Here is a 7,672-nt window from a genome sequence, read left to right as displayed (position 1 = left end):
TAATATTAATATTTGTATTATTATTTCTAAAATGAAATATAAGCATATATATGAAATCTGATATGTATAAGTATTATTATTAATATTAGTATTATAATTAATAATATTGATATTATTATAAGTAGTGTTATTATTAGCATTATTAATAATATTATTGTTATCATGAGTGTTATTAGTAAACTTATTAAAATTATCAATTTTATGACTTTAGCATCACTATTATTTATTATTATTAATACAATTATTATTATTATTAGTTTCATTTCTATTATTAATATTAAATATTAATGTTGTGTAATTATTATTAATATCATTATTAATATTTTTTATTAACAACTACTATTATATTTGATATTAATTATATTATTATCATTTTAGTATTATTAATAATATTAAATGTATTATTATTAATATTTACTAATTAATTATATATATTATATACCAGAAATCAAATAACAGATCTGAATCAGTTTCATGTAGTTTTCATACTGTGTTTGATTGATTCTTTTATATCTAGCTAGTACCAATCACGAGTCCAAATCAGTAGAATAATCCAAAATCAGTTTAACATCGATATCACACTCTGTATTATTTTTTTTATGTTCTTGTCTGCTTAAGTAAAAAAATTCGACCGATGGCAATTAGATATATCACAAGCTCTCACTCAGAGTTTTTTTTAAAAACTCATTCAAATCCTTATTTACTTTATCAATTACAATTACTAAATATCTGTTTTATTTGATGAATTAAATCAAAAAGACGAACTGAACTACAAACTCTGTTCGTGACAACTTCAAATCAAAAACTCCATTTTCGTATCAATTTTAAAAATCTAAAAATGTAGAAGTGTTAGTAATATTTTACTTCATCTTTCTGCAAAGTTTTATGATCCAATTCTTCAAAACGAGATTGAATTTCGAAGTCAAAATTTTTGTTTTAAAAAGTCAAACTTGTTTCTTGGATCAAATTCGTGATATTTGTTTCAATTAGGGTTAAATTGTTGATTGAGAAAGATTCACGGAGTGATTTGGAACTTATTTCGTATTATAATCTAGGTCTATAACGTTCTCAAATCAAAAATCAAGTTTTGTTTTTTTTTTTTTTAAAACCGCGACAGCAGTAGCTGTGTTTAATTTTTATTTTTTTTTGTTTCAATTAATTCAAGAACCATCATTAGATTAATTACTTTGTTTAAAGGTTCCAAAAATCGTTTAAGTAATTAATGGTATGATGTTTTGGTTCCTGGTTCGATTTGGTTTTGATGATGAAGGAGAAGATGATTAGGTTTAGTTGATTCGGGTTATATAATTATAACTAGTGTATAAATCAGAAAACAGGCAATAGCCTGAATGGTTAAGGAGTTAGTCGGGTATGCGAGAGGTCGGGGGTTCGAGCCCGCAGGACGGCAGTTTTTTGTTTAGAAGCTTATTTTTAAAGGTAGCCATTTATTTATTTTTGCTTCTATTATTATTATTATTATTATTATTATTATTATTATTATTATTATTATTATTATTATTATTATTATTATTATTATTATTATCATTGATTTTTTTTTTGTTATTGTTATTAGTTATTAGTTATTAGTACATTAAGTATTATTAACATCATAAGTATAATTATTATTATTAAGTATTACGAATACTACGATTATTATTATGATCATTATTATCATTATTAATTATTGTTTTTAGTACTAACTCTTATGGATGTTATTATTATTAAGATTATTATTATTTTTACTACTAATATTATTATAATTATTATTATTAGAATTATCATTTAGGTTAGTATTAGTATCATTATCAAAATTATTATTATCTCAAGATTAATAATGTATACCATCATTATTATAAGTATTACTATTACTACTAAATTTCTCATTTGGAACTACTATCAGTATTATAAGACTTAATAATAAAACTATCATTAGTATTACTATTAAAAGAATTATTAAATATTATTTAGTAATAACATGAGTATTATCATTATCATTATTTTATCATTACAAATATTATCTTAGTATAATTATAATCACTAATTTCAACAAACAAATGATAATCATATAAAAGTATATTTAACTTGACTATATTATTTTATTTTATTTTATTTTTCATTTAAAATGAATACATTTAATTAAATAATAAAATATATATAAATTATTAATACAAAGATTTTATCACTAATAATATATATATATATATATATATATATATATATATATATATATATATATATATATATATATATATATATATATATATATATATATATATATATATATATATATATATATGAATGTTCGACTATGATTATGTGTATTAATAAATATACAAATGATATAGGTTCGTGAATCCGAAGTCAACCCTGCGTTGTTCAATATAGTCATATGTATTTTTACTACAAAATACAGTATGGTGAGTTTCATTTGCCTTTTTTACCCTTTATATTTTTGGGCTGAGAATACATGCGCAATTTTTTATAAATGCTTTACGAAATAGACACAAGTAAATCGAAACTACATTCTATGGTTGGATTAACTAATCGAATATGCCCTTCTTATTAAGTCTGGTAATTTAAGAATTAAGGAACAGACACCCTAATTGACGCGAACTCTAAAGATAGATCTATCGGGCCCAACAAGCCACATCCAAAGTACCGGATGCTTTAGCACTTCGAAATTTATATCATGTCTGAAGGTGAATCCCGGAATGATAGGGATATTCTTATATGCATATTGTGAATGTCGGTTACCAGGTGTTCAATCCATATGAATGATATTTTTGTCTCTATGCATGGGACGCACATTTATGAGAACTAGAAATTAAAATCTTGTGGTCTATTAAAATGATAGAAATGATTATTTATGTTAAACTAATGAACTCACCAACCTTTTGGTTGACACTTTAAAGCATGTTTATTCTCAGGTACGAAAGAAATCTTCCGCTGTGCATTTGCTCATCTTAGAGATATTACTTGGAGTCATTCATGACATATTTCAAAAGACGTTGCATTCGAGTCGTTGAGTTCATCAAGATTATTATTAAGTCAATTATAGTTAGATATATTATGAAATGGTATGCATGCCGTCAACTTTCGATGTAATGAAAGATTGTCTTTTCAAAAACGAATGCAATGTTTGTAAAATGTATTATATAGAGGTCAACTACCTCGCGATGTAATCAACTGTTGTGAATCGTTTATAATTGATATGGACTTAGTCCAGATGGATTAGGATGGGTCTCTACAGAGCATACTCTGTCATCACGGGTTACGTAATCATCAACATCTTCATTCGTTCATCTTCAAGGTTTACAGCTTAGTCCATGTTGACAATACCTACAACCTTTTCAGACCATTGATCTACGAACGTCATCAATGGTGGACTTAACCATTTAGGCACTCCATCGATATTATCATATCGATTTGGATTATTCACGGTAGCCAGACCGGAGAGCTAAATACTAAGATCCCTAAACCCCACATTATTTGTAAATTATAGATAGAATCCCTTATGGAAAATCTATGGTGCTTTCATTGGGAGTCGAACTAATTCTAGCACTTTTTATATAAGTGTTGTTTATGAATTATTATGCTACGTTTTTCTAAAATATGAGATTGAATCTTTTTTCTTTTCTAACAGAACAATGACTTCGCGGGAACCATCAAGCACTGACGAACAAGTTACTCAACCACCCAACACTCAGGTTTAAAATACAATCAGAGGAGCCAACAAGACGTCGGAGCCCCAGTCCAGTTACCACGATATTCTGCCTAGGTACAAACCACTCTTTCCGAATGGGATCAGTCCCCCACATTCCCCGGTAGTTCTGAGGCAGTTGGACTTTAATGTTGTTACATCGGATCATATGGTTTCTTTGGTCGGATCAAACGGTGAAACGATCGATCCTCACATTGTTTACTGTGGTCAAGTGCCAACATTGCACGACTGTTTCACTTCTGATTCATGGTGGCAACAGTCGATATTTACACCACAGCAGCCATGGCAACCGCAGCCTCAACAGGTTTCACAGTTTCTCACGCCAGCAAGCGCACAAATGATGCTCAATAGCTTTAGGAATGGAATTATCCCAGACGCTAATTCTTATTGGGCGCCACCCAAATATTATCCGCAACAGTCAGTGCAACCTGCAGGTCTTCTTACGGTCTAACCGCAATCATCATAGCCTGCGCAAGTGTGACGACCCGGAAATTTCCGACCAAATTTAAACTTAATCTTTATATGTTACCGACACGATAAGCAAAGTCTGTAATGTTGAGTCACAAAAATTTTGAACTGTTTCATATATTCAATTGACCTTCGACTGTTCCCGACGATTCACGAACAACTATTTGTAAATAGATACATATATATTTAAAAATATATATATATATATATATATATATATATATATATATATATATATATATATATATATATATATATAAGAATAATTTGAAATATTATTTGATATAATATATGATTTAATTTTAAGAAATAATTATGTAAAATAATATGCGATGTAATGAAAACTACTATTATAAATATATAGATATGTATATATATGTATATATAAATATTTCTTGTAAATATATAGAATTATATTAAATCTAATTATTTAAAAATACATAATATATTTATTTTAGTAGTTAAAACTTGCTATTTAAAACTCTTTATATATAGAAAGAGAATATATTAAAAATAATTGATTTCGAACTAAATTAGTAAACGTCAGTAACACTCGGTTGATGTTTTGTTAGTTTTAATATAGATATTGAACATGTTTATGAAAGATTAAAATAAAAATTGGAGTGTAAATCGATTACGAAGATTTTAGATTTGTTAAAAAAAAATTTACATTTTTAAGTTTAAATATTAGTACTCCGTACATATAAATTAGAACAGAAAATAAATAATTATCGAACCTTTTTTATCAGGTTTCAAACAGTTAATTAGTGAAATAAATAAATATATTTAATCTAAAAATTTGGGATTTTTAGGGACACTTTTATATTTTAACTGTTTAGCAATGGACGCGATCTTATACCAGTGAAAACTGTCGGCAGTCTTGTGCGTGATAATTGAATATTGATGGAGGAATTACTGTGTTCTTTATGTTAACATCACCTTTTATATATACATGCATAGGTGATAGATGTAACTCACACCCACTAACAAATGCCACTAGTCTTCCTTCTAAACTTAATTATTTACTATCAGATTCTATTGCTACTTCGTGTACCAACATCAAGCAAACAACCACCACCTTAACGTCCCCTTCTCTTTCGGTCATAACCTCACCACACTTGAACTATCGACAATCACTAGCCATCATCTAGTCCACCGGTCACCACCACTAGATCACCACTAACCGGAATACTCACCACCATCCTCCACTCTCATCATCACCACAACCTTAGAACCCGTTTCCTTTTTCCTTTTCTTCTCCGATGAATCAACCCCACCACCACCATCTCCCTCATGTGAACACCACCACCATAAACTCAACAAAATAGCCACGGTTTTCTACTACTATTTCGATTGTTGCTACTCCTTTTCTGGTTCATCTAATAAAGGAAAGAAAAGAATGAAGATGATGTTTCATGTTTCTAGTTCGAGCATCCCAATCACTAGCCTATAAATGTTGCTACGCTGCTAGCTATTTTCTATCTTTCTGTTTCTCTTTATGTGAACAACCAAGACAACTTTTAAAACCCCAACGATTACGCTAGGGTTGTATTATTCCCGCTGCTATTATTTTTTTTGTTGCAGCCGGTTGAATGGAACGAAACCAAACACATCATCAATAATCACCCAACAACCTTGTATCGATACCTTGTTTATTACTGCTACTACACCTGCTCGTTACCTTCTGTTTTGCAGCAACCCAAACATCACTTTAATTTAATTACATTTTTTTTCTTTTTCTTTTCCTGCTGAACGAAACAAATTCTGTTTCTTTCTTTCTGCTTCGTTTCTTGATTCTGTTAAATTGAGACTCGTACGTACTCCAAAAGCCCACCTACATTTGCTGTGATACTCCTCTTTCAATTAAAACCCCAAATGTCACCATATAATTAAAGTCGTTATGCTGCTATTTTTTTTTTACAAGATGATGATGATCGAAAATAAATATTAGCGATGACAATTATATATGATAGTTGATACGATGATGATGGAGGAGATGTATGTTGAATGTTTATGGTAAATGATGAATAATCGAAGAAAGATGGTGACCTGTGCCAATATATTTTTTTTTTTTGCTTCGTTCCTGTTTCCTGCTTCAGTTTCAGATAGGGTCGAGAACATACAGATACATAGATGGACTTGATTTAGTTGTTGGGCCGTTACATGTTTAGACGTTGGGCCGAAAAACCGTTTTATTTGTTGGGCCGGCATGATAAATATTGTTGGGCCAAAATATTAGAGATACACGATGTATATGATGATGAAGTATAAATACGTTATATGTTAACTAAATATAAATATGGTATTAAACAAGAAATCATAATTGGAGTAATGGTTAAGAAGTGTTTTGGGGTTTCGAGAGGTCCTGGGTTCAAGTCCCATTTGGAGCATTCTTTTTAGAAAAACAATTTAGAAGGGTATATGTGATGACCCGGGAATTTCCGACCAAATTTAAACTTTAATCTTTATATGTTTCCGACACGATAAACAAAATCTGTAATGTTGAGTCTCAAAAACTTTGGAACGGATTACATGAATGCATTTACCCTTTGACTATTCCCGACGATTCACGAACAACTAGTTGTAAATAGTTTCATATATATTTAAGTATATATATATATAATAATAATTTGAAATATTATTTGATATAATATATGATTTAATTTTAAGAAACAAATATATAAAATAATATGAGATATAATGAAAACTATTATTACAAATATATATATGTATAAAAATACTACTTGTAAATATATAAAAATAATATTAAATCTATTTGTTTAAAAAAATATATAATATATTTGTTTTAGTAATTAACTTTGCTATTTTAAAACTGTTTATATATAGAAAAGGAATATAAATGATTTCGAGCTTAATTAGTAAACGTCAGTAATACTCGGTTGACATTTCGTTAGCGTTCATACAGATTTAATATAAGTTTATGATGGATTAAAATAAAAGTTGAACTGTAAATCGATTACGAAGATTTTAGATTTGTTAAAAGTATTTTTACCTTTTTAAGTTTAAATATTAGTACTCCGTACATATAAATCGGAACAGAAAATAAATAATTTTTGAACCTTTTTGATCAGGTTTCAAACAGTTAATGAGTGAAATAATTAAATATATTTAATCTAAAAATTTGGGATTTTTAGGGACACTTTTATATATTAACTGTTTAGCAATGGACACGATATAGCACTCCGTGAATTGAAAATATGTAACTGTCGGTATATATATCCAAATGAGACTGCTAAATCAATTGCTTTTGTGATTAATATTATATTATATTATTCTTAAAGCACGTTCAATAATTAGTATATTAGTGTGTATATATTATATATGCATTATGAAACATAAACTACAACACCACTTGCAACCTAACTGTATTTGTTCATGTGGTAGTCTGCTCGAGTAAACCAAAAACAACAAGAACCCCTATCACTTACTTGCTACAATATGTTACTCGAAACATCTTCAAAC

This window comes from Rutidosis leptorrhynchoides, chromosome 9, assembly GCF_046630445.1.
Source record: "Rutidosis leptorrhynchoides isolate AG116_Rl617_1_P2 chromosome 9, CSIRO_AGI_Rlap_v1, whole genome shotgun sequence".
Classification (NCBI taxonomy): domain Eukaryota; kingdom Viridiplantae; phylum Streptophyta; class Magnoliopsida; order Asterales; family Asteraceae; genus Rutidosis; species Rutidosis leptorrhynchoides.
This window is presented reverse-complemented; position numbering follows the sequence as displayed.